The sequence below is a fragment of the Bos taurus genome, chromosome 11 (genome assembly GCF_002263795.3).
Source record: "Bos taurus isolate L1 Dominette 01449 registration number 42190680 breed Hereford chromosome 11, ARS-UCD2.0, whole genome shotgun sequence".
NCBI classification, from domain to species: Eukaryota; Metazoa; Chordata; class Mammalia; order Artiodactyla; family Bovidae; genus Bos; species Bos taurus.
In genome coordinates, this window is record NC_037338.1 from 104,102,148 (window position 1) to 104,118,847 (window position 16,700).

Consider the following 16,700-nt stretch of genomic DNA (forward strand, 5'->3'; position numbering starts at 1 on the left):
TTGGGAATGGGGGAAAGGGGAGGCCTCAGACGCTGCTGGGTCTGAGACACATATTCAGTATTCTCTTGGGAAAGGAACGCTTTTTGTTTCTAGAAGGTGAGTCACCAGAGGATCCTCTGGGTTGGTGGAGACCCTGAGACAAGGGGTTTTCCTCTAAAATTAGCATGCCCCCCTCAGGGAGCACTAGCATGCGGGGCAGGGGGGTGCCAGCCTCTCAGGGTGCTCCACATCCCCGCAAGCACCCAGGGAAGGCGCCCGCCCCGCCACCCCTGGCCGGGTGACGGCTGAGGCCTCCTGGGCGTCTGCCGGGGCCCAGCCAAGCAGCACATAACACCAGGTGACCATCTGGCCTGAACCCACCCTGCCACAGGAGTCGGCAGGGCGCGGGGGCGGCACTGGGCCTGTCGACCCACCTGCTCTTCCAGTCCTGGCCTCGGGGGTGGGGCCCTGAGGTCCCTGGGTTGGCCTTGGCTTGGGTGGGGCCTCCGGAGGGAAGGGCTGGGCCTCTGCATTTCTGAAGGCCGATATCACCCCTCCTGGCCAAGCGACATCTTTGAGCTCTGAACAGATGGCTAAGCTCCAAGCTCCCCGAGCCTCAGTTTCTTCCTCTGGGCCCTTCTCCAGGCCTCTCCCAGCTCTGCCTCTGGCACCAGGAGGTGGATTCCTCTCCCTTCAAACCTGCCCAGGAAAAAAAAGCCAGGATGCAGAAGCCAGGAGGGGACAAAGGCTCAGAGTCACACGAGATCAGGGACAGCGTGGACCGGGGGCAGTGCACCCAGTCGGGGGCACCGGGAGGAGCCCCCCTTCCGCTCTCTGGGGGAGCGTCTCCGGGGGGCTGGCCCTCCTAGGGAGAAGCTCTTTGGGAGGAAGGTAGGCGGGGAGGGCACAGCCCAGCCTGCGGAAGGAGGTGCCTGCTGGAGGGGAGGGTGCCCGGGCGAGCCTGCCAGGGCCTGTGTGTGTGGGGCCCTCTCGGTGGGTGTGCCACCCCAACTCCCCCATTGGTAAATAAAGCAGCCTGTGAGTCTTTAATGGGCTCGCACTTAAAAATAGATGAGACCAGGCCTCTGGGCCCGATTCCCAGGTCTCTGCCATGCTGGGCGGTGCTGGGCCCACAGGCTCCCCAGGGAGGGGGTGAGGACAGTACCACAGGCTGGGGCTCCACCGGGGTGCTCCAGGGCCCAGGGAGCCAGGCACGTGTGGCCCGTGCCCAGGGGCCAGCAGAGAGCCTCCACCTGGCTGTGGTGTCCTAGCTCCTGCGTCACAAGCCTGGGGGGTGGGGGGCTGGGAGGGTGAGCAGCAGCCTCCTCCCAGAAGGACTCTGGGCTGGGGGACAGGGCCTGAGGGGCTGTCCAGGGGCAGTGACCGGGAGTCCAGGAGATGTCTCTGAACAGAGGAGGGGAGGCAAGAACCCCGGGAGCTGCCAGGGCTGGAAGCCCCCCAGGGGTGAGGCCCTTTCTGCAGCGGCCCCTCCCATCGTTGGAGAGCCGAGGGCTGTGAACCCCTCCCTGCCCCCGGCCAGCTCTCCACGAAGGTGGCGGCCCCCATGCTCGGCTTTTCATGGCCACGACACTCACGTCTGAGTTCCAGGCTCAGGTGGGAGCGGGGACCTTGGCATGAGAGGGACTGAAGGCAGAAAGCATCAAGGAGGGGCTGCCCCAAGGATCGAGGCAGCCTCCCTGCCCCTGACATCAGCTAGTACCCAGGTCTCTGCTGGGTACACACCAGAGATGGCCTCCCCCCATCCTCCACGGGACAGACGGGAGCCCAGAAGGGCAAGAGGGCACCTGGGGGCCCCTGGCCAGCAAGATGGAGCAGGAGACGGGTTCTGGTGCCCAGGGTCAGCCCCTGGGGATAACTGCAGACCAGACATGCCTCTGCGCCTTGCTGCGCTCAGCCGGGGTAGGGCCCAGTGAAGGCCTGGGGCACTGGACATAAAGGGATGGCGTGAGGTGCCAGGCCCGTCCTTGGGCAGCCGCCCTCGGCCACCTCACCCGTGACCCAGCTGGCGTCCAGACTCTGTCAGCTGCCCCAGCGCTGCCCAGGCCAGCCTGGGGGACTGGACAGGGCTGGAGGCCCAGCGGGCTTCCTGCTGCCTGACGCCGCTCAGTCCTGGCCTCCGCCACTGACCAGGGGGCTGCCTCTCGGCCATGGGGCCTCGGTGGCACCTGGCGGCTCTTGCCCCACCTCGCTGCGGAGAAGGCGGCGGTCACGAGCCCCTAGAGAAGCCCTCCCCGCCACGGCGGGGGGGTGTCCCCTCCACTGTGAAGGCTGGGGCTGGGGAGAGAGGGAGGGACTAGGCCTCCTCCACCCTCCCCTGCATGTGTTAGACTGAAATCCTAAATCGGCCTGCTCCCCTGACTCCTAGCCACCCTGACCTGACCTGAGCCAGGCCAAGCAGTCCCTTCTGCCTCATTTCCTCTCCGACCCAGAGCCACACTGCATGACCCAGGGCTGCCTGCAGTGGGAAGCCCCCGCCCTCCCCCAGCTAGGCCAGGCCCAGCCCGGGACACTCGAGGGCCTGACCTGCTGAGCCTGGGCCACCACCCACGGAAAGGGACTGATGCCTAGCTCATCAGAGAAGAGTCACTGGCGGAAACCACCGGCTTGCTTCTGCACCAGGATGGCCTCCAGACAACTGGGCTCACGAGGGCGCTATCACTGATAGGAGCTGCATGCAGGCCCCAGGTAGCAATCCCATTCTGTCTGTCCAGCCTGCTCTGCGTGCCCCTGTGGATACCCCGTCCCAGGGAGCGGGGTTTCTGAGCTCCTGCCTTCTCCCCTCTGCAAACTCACACGCAAGCATGCGAGCCAGCCGTGGAGGGCTGGCCACGTGGCGCTGGGGCGGAGCAGACCAGGGGGGTGTGAGTCTCCACTCAATCATCATTGTTCTATCACTCAGGTGTGTCCAACTCTGCGACCCCATGGACTGCAGCACACCGGGCTTCCCTGTCCTTCACTATCTCCTGGAGTTTGCTCAAATTCATGTCTGTTGAGTCAGTGATGCCATCCAACCATCTCATCCTCTGTTGCCCTCTTCTCCTTCCCTCAACCTTTCCCAGCATCAGGGTCTTTTCCAATGAGGCCGTTCTTCGCATCAGGTGGCCAAAGGATTGGAGCTTCAGTTTCAGCATCAATCCTTCCAGTGAATATTCAGGGTTGCTTTCCTTTAGGATTGACTGATTTGATCTCCTTGCTGTCCAAGGGACTCTCAAGACTCTTCTCCAGCACCACAGTTCAAAAGCATCAGTTTTTTGGCCCTCGGCCTTCTTTCTGGTCCAACTCTCACATCTGTCCGTGCGTGACAGTGAAACTCAAGGTGAATCCATGACCTAAACATAACCAGTGACACTCCTGTGCTGCCACAGGGGCCATGGTGGAAGTGGAAGCCTGGCAGGTGGGGATGAGGCAGAGGCCCTGAGTGAAGAGGGAAGCGGAGACACAGCCCAGGACCTCCTGGCACAGTTACGCAGGCTGTGCACTGCATAAGTCTAGAGCATTCCAACAACTCGAACTATAGCAGCCGACCCTCCCAGAGTGAGCAGACCCAGTTCTCTGGCCTCTGACCCTCGCTTCCCCCTTCACCACTCAGAATGTATTCAGTCAGTCAGTTGTGTCTGATTCTCTGAGACCCCATGGACTGTAGCCCACCAGGCTTCTCTTGTCCGTGGGATTTCTAAGGCAAAAATATTGGAGTGGATTGCCATTTCCTTCTCCAGGGGATCTTCCCGACCCAGGGACCGAGCCTGCGTCTCGCAGATTCTTTACCACTAGCGCCACCTGGGATTTTTACCATTCGGAGACCTGGATAAATGAATCCCTAATCATAGCATTTGGGTCCTGCTACCTCTGGGTGGGAGGTTAGAGGCAGGTTTCTGGAGCTCAGTCTAACACACCCAGGGGCCCCACCCTGCCTGGATGCCAGCCATCACCAGTGCCAGCACCGCCCTGAGTCACTGTGCAGCGCGGGTGTGGCTTCCCGGTGACCCAGCCAGACATCTGTCCCTGAGCTGATGAAGCTGGAGCCGGGCTGCAGCCCCGCCTTCCCCGCCCTTGCCTGCGTTGCCCAGGGCCAGGCAGCAGACCTGGGCGCTGGGGAGATCTGAACCGCAGGTCAACAAGGAGTAAGCACTTTTTCAGGACAAGTATGTCCCAGCAGAAGACTCTTGAGGGTCCCTTGGACTTCAAGGAGATCAAACTGGTCCATCCTAAAGGAAACCAATCCTGAATATTCATTAGAAGGACTGAAGCTGAAGCTCCAATACTTTGGCCACCTGATGCAAAGAGCCAACTCGTTTGAAAAGACTCTGATCCTGGGAAAGATTGAGGGCAGGACTCGATGGACATGAGTTTGAACTAGCTCCGTACTTGGTGATGGACAGGGAGGCTTGGCGTGCTGCAGTCCGTGGGGTCCCAAAGAGTGGGACACGATGGAGCGACTGAACAACATCCCAGGTAATATTTAGAACAAACGTGTACTAAAAAATGTCATTCGTTGTTTATCTGGGATGGAAATCACACCGGGCGTCCTGTATGTTATCCTCGGAGCAGGGATAAAATACATCCGATACCCCAGCCCCACCCTGGTTCTCAGCCTCACTTGCCAACGGGCTCTGCGGGCGGCTGGGCAGCACTGCCCCCTAGTGGACGCAGCCCTGGCCGCAGGGTGGAGGACCTGGGGAGGGGCTTGGGTGACCCGCCCTCTCTGCTCCCCATGGGGGCACACCCAACGCCCCCTGCCCCCCGAGAGTTGACCCTCCCCGGGTTGGCTGCCCCAGTGAAGCGTACAGTGGTTGGCCCGGGACAGCCAGCAGGCTAGGGGTCTTGGTGCTCACCCTATGGCCAAAATGGTGTTGGGGGGGGTGTTGTACAGGGTTTAGGGGCTTCCCTTCCTCCCACCCCCTGCCCACTCTGAACTCTGTCCCCTTCCTCTGAACTCCCCACCCACCCACCTCTCCACCTGGCGTGGAGTCGGGCACAGGCTGGGAGCAGCAGCCCCCGGACACTCACCCCAACATCGGAGGCTGGGGCAACAGAGCACCTGCCTGCCGCCAAGGCCGTGGGCTCCAAGCTCTCCCACTCCCTTCCTCCCGCTCTGTCCCCTTTTCCTGCTTCCTCCTGTCTCTGCCTCCCTCCCTTCCTCTATAAAAACAATGAAAGTTATATTCTGACCATATTGGTATAAAAAAAGTAAAAAGGAACCCTAAAATTTCATTATTTTCCTTTCCAATTTCTTTCTGATTTGGAGGGAAAAAAAAAAATTGAAAACACTCCCATGGGCCCCTAGAAGCTTGTGGACCCCGGGTCCTGGGCTCTGGGCCTGGCAGATGATGGGCCCTGCTCGGGACCCAAGGCAGGGGGCGGGGGTATCCTGTGGGGTCTTAGCAGCCATGAGCAGTGTGTGTGACCCCAAAAGTCCGGTGGGCCACCCCAGCTGGCAAGGAGTCCTGACAGGGGTGCGAGACCCCGCGCCTGGTCACTGGGTTCTGTAAGACCAGCTGTGCCTCCAGCTGGACCCAGCGGTGCAGTTGGACGTCCCTGGGCACTGTGAGAGGGCAGGGGCTGCAGCCCCAGGGGCCGAGGACTCCCGGGCAGGTCTGGTCACCTTGGCCTGGCCCTGAGCCCCTAGGGAGGGGGAGCCCCCCCCCCACCACCTGCATCAGCCCCAGAAGTCCCTCTAAGACCAGCGTCCTGGGGAGGCCGCCCCCCGATCCGTTGGGCTGACGGCACTGCCGTCTGGCGTCCCTGCCGAGGGTGGCCATGGCCACTGTGGAGGGCTGGTCGGCTCGCTCCTGCTGGTCTCTCAGCACACAGGCCGCCTGGGGTCAGCGGGGGAGGGGTGCGCGCAGCGTCCCCGCTGGTCAGGGCCTCCCGAGGGCCCGCGTGGAGTCTGGCTTGCACTTCAGCTGCCTGGCCGGTGCAGGCAGACCCCGGGCCCCAGGGGCGCCTCAGGAGCGCTCTGCCTCTGCCCTGCAGCCCCCACAGCGCTGCCGGTGGGCCTGTTTTCCCACCACCTCCTTAAGGCCCCGGGCAGGAGCGCAGGCCGGCCCAAGGAAAAATGGTCGGGCTGGCCAGACAGAGTGTAAGGGGCCTGGCAGGCACCCAGCATCTCACCAGGGGGACCGCAGCCCCACCAGAACATAGTCCACACGCCACACCCTCTGGGGAGAACCTGTCCTCAGAAGACAGAGCCCCCCAGAGCGGGGTTTGTGGGTTCCGTTCGCCTAGAACTGCTTCTAGGCGAACCCTCCCCTTCCTGTGCCCGTTGGGCCCCGACCCTCGGAGACCGCGGAAGTTGGGGAAGCGCCCCTCCGAGTTTATCTTGGAGGAACAACTGCACAGTGAGGCCCAGACGCCCACACGGGGAGCCCGCCCCAGCCCTCTCTGCCCTTTGGGGACTGGAGCGAGCTGGCGGCCCTCGGCAGGGCTGCCTGGCGCCTCCTGCAGACCCTCTAGGCGCATGGACAGTCCCTGTCCGTCTGCACGCGCACCTGCACAGCTCCCCTTTCCTAGGACCACGACGCCTGTCCTTCCATGCCTGGCGTGGCGCTGCTGGGAATGTTCAAGCGTCGAGGATCTGAAAGACCCCAGAGCGGAACACGAGCCATCCTTATGACCTGTATTGATAACAGTCCTAACCTTACCTCCTCCAGATCCTCAGGTCAAGCCGGTTGAAGCCCGGAAGCAGGGAGGGGGGAGAAGTGAACAAGGATGGGACAGGGAGGACTCGGGAGAGAAGGTGGGGCAAGGCCCTCCGCCAGGCTCATCCTTCGCACGGAGGGTCTTAAGACGTTCGTTGTAAAAGATACAGGTGGGGCTTCCCTGGCGATCCAGTAGCTAAGACTCTGCCTTCCAGTGCAGGGCGTGCGGGCTCAATCCTCGGTCGGGAAGCTAAGATCTCACACATTGTGTGACGTGGCCCAAAAAAAAGTACAGGTAATAAACGCACATTTCTATTCATGAATGGAATAATACATGGACCATCCATACCACGGGGTACTAGTCGGCCATGAGAAGGAATGAATTTCTGACCACGTTACCCCACACACGAACACCCGGAACTAAGGGAAAGAAGCAAGACAAAAAGGGGTGTATAGTGCACGTGCGTGCATGCCCGCGTGTGTGCGTGCCTGCGCGCGCGTGTGCGAAGTCGACGCGGTTGTGTCTGACTCTCTGTGACCCTGTGGACTATAGCCCACCAGGCTCCTCTGTCCATGGGGATTCTCCAGGCAAGAGTACTGGAGTGGGTTGCTGTGCCATCCCCCGGGGATGTATACTGTGATTCCCCTCGTATAAAATATCCAGAAGAGAAGGGTTTTGAGAGACAGAAATCAGATTGGTGGGTGACAGGGGCCGGGGTGGGGGAAATCAGGACTCAGTCTTGTGGGGTACTTGGGTTTCTTTTCGGGGGGATGGAAACGTTCTGGAATCAGATAGACTTGTTGATTGCCCAACACTGTGAATGTACTAAATGCCGCTCAACTGTACAATTTAAAACAAATTTACAGCATGTGAATTTCACCTCAGTAAGAAAAGATACAGGTGGGTAAGAATGAATAAAAGTCACCTGTGACCTCAACATCCAACCGATGTTATCACTGTGGCATGGCTTTCCAGACTTTAGGATTTTTTTTTATTATTGCATATACACCCATCAGTGTATGTCTGCATACCTGTGGGTAGTTCACACAACTGGGGCCACACTCCCCCTACGCTTGGTCACTGGTTTTCTCCGGAGATCTGGAGTCCTCCGCTGTATTCTCAGGGGTCCACAAGTCCTAAGTGAAGTTTTACTAAGCGTTGTGTTTTCACTTGGATGACAGGTAAATGAACTTATCCAAACATCCGTAGGCTGCCCAGGTGGTGCTAGTGGAAAGAACCCGCCTGCCAATGCAGGAGACATAGAGATGCAAGTTCAATCCCTGGGTTGGGAAGATCCCCTGGAGGAGGGCATGGCAACCCACACCAGCATTCTTGCCTGGAGAATCCCACGGACAGAGGAGCCTAGAGGGCTATCGCATCGTCAAGAGTCAGACACGCACACGTGCAAACATCAATAAAGATAAGCTTCCTTTTGGCGTTGGAAATACTGATTTCCCCCCAAATCTTGGCCGTCTTGAGGGTGTGGACGCAGGCTATGGCTTCCCTGTAGGGGTCGGGCAGACCCCCGGGCCCTGGAGAATGTGTCTCTCTTGAGAAGCATCCAGCGTTCGGGGCCTGGGGCTGTGGTGTTGTCTTAAGGTTTGCACAGGACTGTCGCCTGAACGGACCTTCATTTGTTTATGTGACCAGTCACCTCTCGGCGGGCATGGGGATGTCCTGAACTCTCTCTGAACAAGGCTGGGTGAGTGACCAGCTAGGTCTTCACCTCCTTCCTGAATGATTAACTCAGGACAGGTTCCAGCAGGTGACATTTCTGGGGCAAAGGTTTTTAACCACCTGCTTTCCACGGTAACTCAGCATGGAGCCCCCACCCGGGTAGCTGGGGAGGAGACCTGCCATCCCCACTCCAGGGGGCCTCTGATGGCGAAGGGGCAGGTCCTGGGCAGCACTAACTGTGAGAATGTGGGAGCCACAGTCCCAGGGAGGTTAGCCCCTGCCTGTTTCCCTCCCCGCCTCCTGGCCGCAGACTGTCCTCAGCTGACGCTCACCCCTGTCCATTCTTCTTCCAGTCCCCCCGAACACATCTGCTGATTGCCATTTGTTGCAGGAAGGGGGACCGCTTCCAGGGCCCGAGAGTGAGCTCTTGTCTGACACTGGGAAATGAATTGTCCGAGGAGACACACATGCTCACACATGCTCCTTTATTGGGAAGGGGCGCCCAGGCAGAGAGCAGGAGGGTGAGGGGACCCAGGTGGACTGCTCTGACACGTGGCTCAAAGGCTCGGGTTTACTGATGATAGGATTAGTTTCTGGGTTGTCTCTGGCAATCTTTCTGATCCAGGGTCCTTCCTAGCGGTACACGCATTGTTCAGCCCAGATGGATTCCAGTGAGAAGGATTCTGGGAGGTGGTGGGACACGTGGCATCTCCTTTTGACCTTTCCTGAACTCTTCTGGCTGGTGGTGGCTAGTTAGTTTAGGGTTCCTACCAGGACCTCCTGTCGTGAAATAATTCATGCAGATAGTTACTATGCTGCCCGGCCTGGCCCCATCACAGCAGCATGTGGCTTTGAGAGGGTGCTCATCTTCACGACCCAGGCTGGCTGGCTATACAGCGTGGAGGAACAGTCTCCTGTCTTAGGGCTTCTGTGAGAACCTGCTGGGAAATACAACACATTGGTTGGGGTCACACTAAGAAAAGTTCTGCACTGGATCTAACCTCAGCGTCTCCTGCTGTGGTTTAATCCCCTCATAGCCTCCCTGTGAAGATCTGACTCATCCTCAGGGATAAGTGGTGCAGGCTCCCAGGGGGCCCCCGGACCCTCACTCCCGGCACAGGGGGAATGCTGCTGTGTGACTTCCAGGGACCTCTGCCCCAACCTGGCACTCAGATTGCAGGCCACCACGCTGTGAGCACACTCAAGCAGAGGTCGGCCTGGCCGGGAACTGACCTCCAGCCAGCACCACCCCGGCAGCACCACCCCCGCTTAAGCCTTCAAAGGACCAAGAGCCTGGCTTTGCAGAGACCCTGGACCAGAAATGAACATGTGGCTGAGTGGCTCCGGATTCCTGACCCACCAAAGCGTTCCCTGCTCTGAGCTGCTGGGCGTGGGGTGCTCTGTTACGCGGCAGCAGATCACGGATTCAAGATGCTTTTGCAACTAGGTGCATGGAAAAGAATTATAAAAATGTTTTTTTAAAAAAGAATTCATAGACAGAATATCCTGGGAAGAAGAGCAAGAAGGCGTCCAAAAGGCATTCTGAAAAGAATCCCTCAGGCATGTCCCTGGTGGCCCAGTGCCTAAGCTTCTGAGCTCCCGAGGCAGGGGGCCTGGGTTCAATCCCTGGTTGGGGAATTAGATCCCACGTGCCACAACGGAAGATTCTGCATGCCACCTCCAAGACCCGGTGCAGCCAAGCATAAATAAAAATAGATACTTTTAAAAGAGTATGATATGCAATTAATAAACCACAAAGGAGAAATGGCCAATGAACATAAGGAAAAAAAAAAAAAGCCTCCCTCAGCATCTGGAAAATAAGATCCCTCCAAACTACAGGCTGGGAGCCAGAAGATGCCTGGGACCATCCCCACCAGCTGCACCTCTCCAAGGCCCCTGCTGCAAGCCACATTCCAGGTGCAGAACTTTCTCTTTCTTGAAAGCACCCCCTGTAACAAATTACCACAAAGGGTGACTTTAAAATCACAGAAATTTAGTCTGCCCGTTCTGCAGTCCAGAAGTCCAAAATCCTGGTGTGGAGGGCCACTCCCCACAGCCTCCAGGGTAGGGTCCTTCCTGCTGCCAGCTCCCTTGGCGCGGACAGCATGGCCCCCTCTCTGCCCCACCTCCTCCCCCATTTCCCTCTGTCCTCTCTGCACGTCTCCCACGAGGACACTGCCACTGGATTCGTCCTCCACCTCCACCCCAAGAAAACCCAAGCTGGTCTCCTCTTCTCGAGATCTTAATTACGTTGCAAGGATCCTTTTTCTGAATAAGGTCCCATCCACAGGGTCCAGGGGAGAGAATGTGAACACATCTCTTTTGGGGCCACTATTTGGCTCACTGCAGGCAGTGCACTAGACACGCAAGGGAGCCTCCCCCTGCCCCCCCCCAAAAAAATTGGGTCCTGGGACTCAAGAAGCTGAAGTCTCCAAGACCTCGAAGACGCCTGCTGCTGTGCCCCGAGTCCTGTGCCTCCAGCTCTGTGGGGCCCCTGTCTGCACAGGCACAGTCCCTCCCAGCAGCCTAGAGTGAGATCCACAGGATTCCCATAGGTTTAGTTCAGTTCAGTCGCTCAGTCATGTCCACAGCACGCCAGGCCTCCCTGTCCATCACCAACTCCTGGAGTTTATTCAAACTTATGTCCATTGAGTCAGTGATGCCATCCAGCCATCTCATCCTCTGTCGTCCCCTTCCTTCTCCTCCTGCCTTCAATTTTTCCCAGCATCAGGGTCTTTTCCAGTGAGTCAACTCTTCACATGAGGTGACCAAAGTATTGGAGTTTCAGCTTCAGCATCAGTCCTTCCAATGAATATTCAGGACTGATCTCCTTCAGAATGGACTGGTTGGATCTCCTTGCAGTCCAAGGGACTCTCAAGGGTCTTCTCCAACACCACAGTTCAAAAGCATCAATTCTTCAGCACTCAGCTTTCTTCACAGTCCAACTCTCACATTCATACATGACTACTGGAAAAACCATAGCTTTGACTAGATGGACCTCTGTTGGCAAAGTAATGTCTCTGCTTTTTAATATGCTGCCTAGGTTGGCCATAACTTTTCTTCCAAGGAACAAGTGTGTTTTAATATCATGGCCGCAGTCACCATCTGCAGTGATTTTGGAGCCCAAAAAATAAAGTCAGCCACTATTTCCACTGTTTCCCCGTCTATTTCCCATGAAGTGATGGGACCAGATGCCATGATCTTCGTTTTCTGAATGTTGAGCTTTAAGCCAGCTTTTTCACTCTCCTCTTTCACTTTCATCAAGAGGCTCTTTAGTTCCTCTTTACTTCTGCCAGAAGGGTGGTGTCATCTGCACATCTGAGGTTACTGATATTTCTCCCGGCAATCTTGATTCTAGCTTGTGCTTCCTCCAGCCCAGCGTTAAGGTCAAGCAAACATGAAATCAAGATCAGATGACAAGCACGTGGTGGAGATGCAGTGCGTGAGAGAAAAGAGTAACGCACATTGAATCGAGGCCCCCCAGGACCGACCCCAAGATGCCTGACTCGTCAAGACAACAAAGCGTAAGTGCAGAGAGAGGACGAGGGGCTCACAGCCCCACTGCAGCTTCACCTGAATGGGGCAACACTTGTGCAAAAGCAGGCTCCGCGTCCGCTCACCGCCTGCTGCCTTGGGCCTCCGCGGGTTCCGTCCCTCTGCCCGGAGTCCGTCTTCTCCCTCCCCCTGTCTCTTCCCCATCCATTGGGTCAGACATCACCTTCCCCAGGCCTGGCCTGGGCCTAAAGGCATCCACACCTCTCAGAATATCCGCCTGGAGAGAAATGCTGACCTCAGTCCTAGGTCATCAGGACCTGGGGCAGTGGGATGATCTATGTCTCGAAGGACCCAAGCCTCCATTTCTCTGTTTTCCCCATGACATACTTGTGCCCAAGACTGAGGGGTTCCAGAAAAACACGGAGATGAGTGGAATATGCGGCAGCTACCCTGAAAAACTACGTTTCCCAACATTCTTTGCAGCGAGAAAGGTCGTGTGACTAGCCTTTGGTCAATGGGATATGAGCGGAAAGTGAAAGTGAGAGTCGCTCAGTCACCTCTGACTCTCTGTGACCCCATGGACTATACGGTTTATGGAATTCTCCAGGCCAGAATACTGGAGTGGGTAGCCTTTCCCTTCTCCAGGGGATCTGCCTGACCCAGGAATTGAACCAGGGTCTCCTGCATTGCAGGCGGATTCTTTACCAGCTGAGCTACCAGGGAAGCCGAATATGAGCAGGAGAAATATGCTTTTCTAGATCCCATCTTTAAAGGGAAGGTATGCTCTTCATGGGCTTCCCTGGTGGCTTAGATGGTAAAGGACCCACCTGCAATGTGGGAGACCTGGGTTCGATCCCTGAGTTGAGAAGATCCCCTGGAGAAGCGCATGGCAACCCACTCCAGTATTCTGGCCTGGAGAAGCCCATCGACAGAGGAGCCTGGCGGGCCACAGTCCATGGGGTTGCAAAGAGTCGGACACACTGAGTGACTGAGCACGTGCTCTTCATGTCCCCTTTGCTCTTCCTCCTTGCTGGAGTGTGGAGGTGATGCTTGGAGCTGGAGCAGCCATTCTGGGCTACAAGACAGAAACCAGGTCTTGAGCAAGTCCCTGAGAAGGTGGGGTCTCCTATTAGCCCCCAGAGGCTTGGCTGCACGCTGCACAAAAGAGAAACGCACACCTCTCTTGATCGAGCCATCTCTGTTTCGGGCCCCTTGATGACGTGCGTGCTGTCGTCACTGCCCCTGGCTGTTGGCGATGATGTCGCTGTGTGGTCTGTGTGTTGGGGTGGATGGTGTTACCCCTCTAGGTTCATGGTCACCCAGACCTTCAGAGTGTGGCCTATTTGGAACTAGGGTCTCTGAGGGCTATGAGAGGACTCACGGAGGAGCTGCCCCGGTGGCTCCTGGCTCTGAGCGGTGTTGTGTGTTCAGTTCCATTTGCAGCCTGAAATGGTCCCTCTTGGGCTCCCCTGGTGGCTCAGTGGTAAAGAATCTGCCTGCAGTGCAGGAGACCGGAGTTCAGTCCCTGGGTGGGGAAGATCCCCTGGAGGAGGGCATGGCGACCCACTCCAGTGTTCTTGCCCAGAGAATCCCCATGAATAGAGGAGCCTGGCGGGCTACAGTCCAGAGGGTCACAAAGCACTGGAATGGCCTTCTCAAAAGTTCGCTTAGAAGACTTCTGACTCTACCTCTGTCCCCCCCTGCTGGCCCCTCCTGGCCCTCCTGCCTTAGTCAGCACTAAATATGACTGTCCCCAAAGAGGTACACCTGTCATTGGTCACCATGGCAATGACCAGAATGAAAGGCGGGGTGGGGCTCTATAGATTCTTTGGGGATAACTAGGATCTGACCCCAATTCTAACCCTAAACAGGCCCTCCTGAGCAGATGCCCTTCTCTTCTTCTAAGAGGACCCTTTAGCCAGCCTGGATGGTCCAGAAGGGGATCAAGGTGATGAAAACTTAATTCTGGTCCCGCCATCTGGATGCTCCCAGGAGCCCATCCCAGTCTTCAATCCAAGTATCACTACCATTTGGTTGAAGACATCCGGTATCTGAGGGTAGACCACATGGTCCAAATTGCGGAGCAGAGTGGGTCTCCATAAGTTTTGTAGAAGTGCCCCTGTTGGGAATTCCCTGGTTGTTCAGTGGTTAGGACTCAGCACTTTCACTGCTGAAGGCCTGGGTTCAATCCCTGAGCTGGGCAACTGAAATCCTGCAAGCTGCATGAGGCGGCCAAAAATAAATAAATAAAAATGCCCATGTCTCTTTTGCACTCTTGAGGGTCCCTTGGACGGAAAGGAGATCAAACACTTTTGTCAACACTAAAGGAAATCAACTCTGAATATTCATTGGAACGACTGATGCTGAAGCTGAAGCTCCAATACTTTGGCCACCTGATGCAAAGAACTGACTCACTGGAAAAGACCCTGATGCTGGGAAAGACTGAAGGCAGGAGGAGAAGGGCAGCAGAGGATGAGATGGCTGGATAGAATCACTGACTCAATGAACATAAATTTGAGCAAGCTCCGGGAAGACAGTGGAGGACAGAGGAGCCTGGCGTGCTGTAGTCCATGGGGTTGCAGAGTGGGACACGACTTAGCGACTGAACAATGAACAACATTTGCACCAGACCTGTGTCAACTGGGTCCCTATTAGGAGACAAAAGCCACATGGCAATCTGAACAGGGAAAGTTTTGCTTCAAGAATTACTGACTGCAAAGGCAGATGGAAGTGAAGAGCAGACAGAAGTAACCTGCAGGGAATTCCCTGGTGGTTCACTGGTTAGCGTGCCATGCTTTTACTGCTGAAGACCCAGATTCAATCCCTGGTTGGGGAACTAAGATCCTGCAAGCCACACAGCACAGCCAAAAAAGAAAGAGAGCAAAGTACCATGTTGGGCTGAGCCCCCACTCCCAGGCTGAGATCTTGCCGGGAGAGCCCAGCTGCGACTTACGGGACAGCAGAGAAGTCACTGTGGTGCTGGCAGAATTGCAGGAAATCTGCCCTCTGGAGATTGCTGGAAACCACTGTCCTGGAGCTGGGAAGGCTGCTTGCAGGGTGGTGTCTCCGCAGTGACAGTCTGCTACAAAACCATCCCAGGGCTCATCTTTTCAACAAAAGTGTGAGAACAATTGGATGTCCACGTGTAGAAACCCCCAAACCCCAAGCCAGAACACTGCCTTGATCCATGTACTGAGTCGTGCCCAACTCTGTGCGACCTTATGGACTGCAGCCCACCAGGCTCCTCTGTCCACGGAATCCTCCAGGCAAGAATACTGGAGTGGGTTGCCGTGCTCTCCTCCCGGGATCATCCTGACCTGGGGATCAAACCCACATCTCTTGCATCTCCTACTCTGGCAGGCAGAATCTTTACCACTAGCGCCACCTGGGAAGCCGGGTACCAAAATGAGCTCAAGTGAATCACTGACCCACACGTGAAACCTAACACTATGTGACTCCTAGAAGAAAACAGAAGGAAATCTTTGTGACCCTGGGTTGAGTTAGGCAAAGACTTCTTAGATTTGACAGGCACAGACGAATAAAAGGAAAAAATGGACAAACTGGACCTCATCCAAATTAAGCAAGTGCAGGACTTCCCTGGTGGCTCAGTGGATGGCAGTATGCCTGTCAATGCAGGGGACACTGGTTCGACCCCTGGTCCGGGAAGATTCCACATGCCGCGGGGCAACTCAGACTGTGAGCCACAACTTCTGAGCCTGTGCTCGAACCCTCGAGCCACAACTACCAAAGCCTGTGCACCTCGAGTCTGTGTTCTTCAACAGGAGAAGCTGCTGTGATGAGAATCCTGTGCCGGGCCATGAAGAGTCGGCCCGCTGGCTGCAACTAGAGAAAAAACTCAACAAAGAAACAAACAATACCAAAAAAAAAAAAAAAGTTGGGCAAAAAGTTTGCATAGATGCTTTGCCAAAGAATATATACAGGCAGCAACTAAGTATGTAAGAAGTAGCCAACATCAATAGCCTTTGGGGAAATGCGAATAACCACAAAGAAACTGCACTTACAGGCTCCCCATGGAATGGCTAGAATTTTTAAAGGGTTGATACCAAGTGCCGATGGGAAAGTGGAGTGACCAGAACTCCCACACGCAGGGAATGTAAAGGGTGCCTAGACCTCCCACGGCATCCCCAGCCTGTATCACCTCAGGGAAAAGGAATGTCCTTCGTACAGAACCTCGAGTTCTGACTTGACGGCGGCTCTGCTCCTGATGTCCCAAGCCAGGACCAACTCCGAGGGCCTTCAGGAGGTGACTGACTGGCTGATCCAGTTGGTGCCTGGTGCCCGCGCTGGCAAAGAGGGGTGCTGAGCGTCCAGGCCTCTGCCCAGGGACAGAGGCCAGACCTGGGGTCTGCGGCCGCTTTGTTGCATTTTTGTGTCGTGCAGGGGACGAGCCGGAGCGGGGCCCGGGGCGGGGGAGCCTGGAAGAAAGCGGGGCCCGAACTTCTTTGCGGCCTGCAAGCGGTGGTGCCCACGGGCTGTCTGTGCAAACACCGGCAGAGCTGCACGGTGCGAGAGTGCGCTTTACTCTCTTTAAAAAGCGGGAGAAAGAGGCCAATGCTGCCGCAGTACCCACTGCCCCTCCAGGCCCTGTGATCGGCGCAGGACCCCACTAGGGACCCCCATGACTCGTCCCGGGCCCCGGCGCCTCCCGCGCCCCGCGCGTCCGCCCCCGCCCCGGGGGACCTCCGCAGGCTGCCCGGCTCCATTACCCGCCTCTCCTCCTCCGAGGGCCGCCCGACGGCCCCCGCCGTGCAGTCCCCTCCCGTGGCGGCCGCGCGGGCGACCGGGGCTTGCACGCAGGGGCTAGTCTGCGCCGCACGGGGCGGGCCGGGGGCGCGGGAGGGCGGGGCCTCGGCGCCCTCCCCCTTCCC

At 57.1% G+C, this 16,700-nt stretch overlaps 1 long non-coding RNA gene across 1 annotated transcript; it reads right to left on the minus strand.

Moving 5' to 3' along the window:
• Positions 1 to 8,784: 8,784 nt before the first annotated feature.
• On the minus strand, positions 8,785 to 16,513 carry LOC101902895 (uncharacterized). Its single transcript, XR_009496578.1, has 2 exons — positions 14,765 to 16,513; positions 8,785 to 9,254 (listed from the first exon to the last, which is right to left on the minus strand). It is a non-coding gene; the product is annotated as an uncharacterized lncRNA (long non-coding RNA).
• Positions 16,514 to 16,700: the final 187 nt, after the last annotated feature.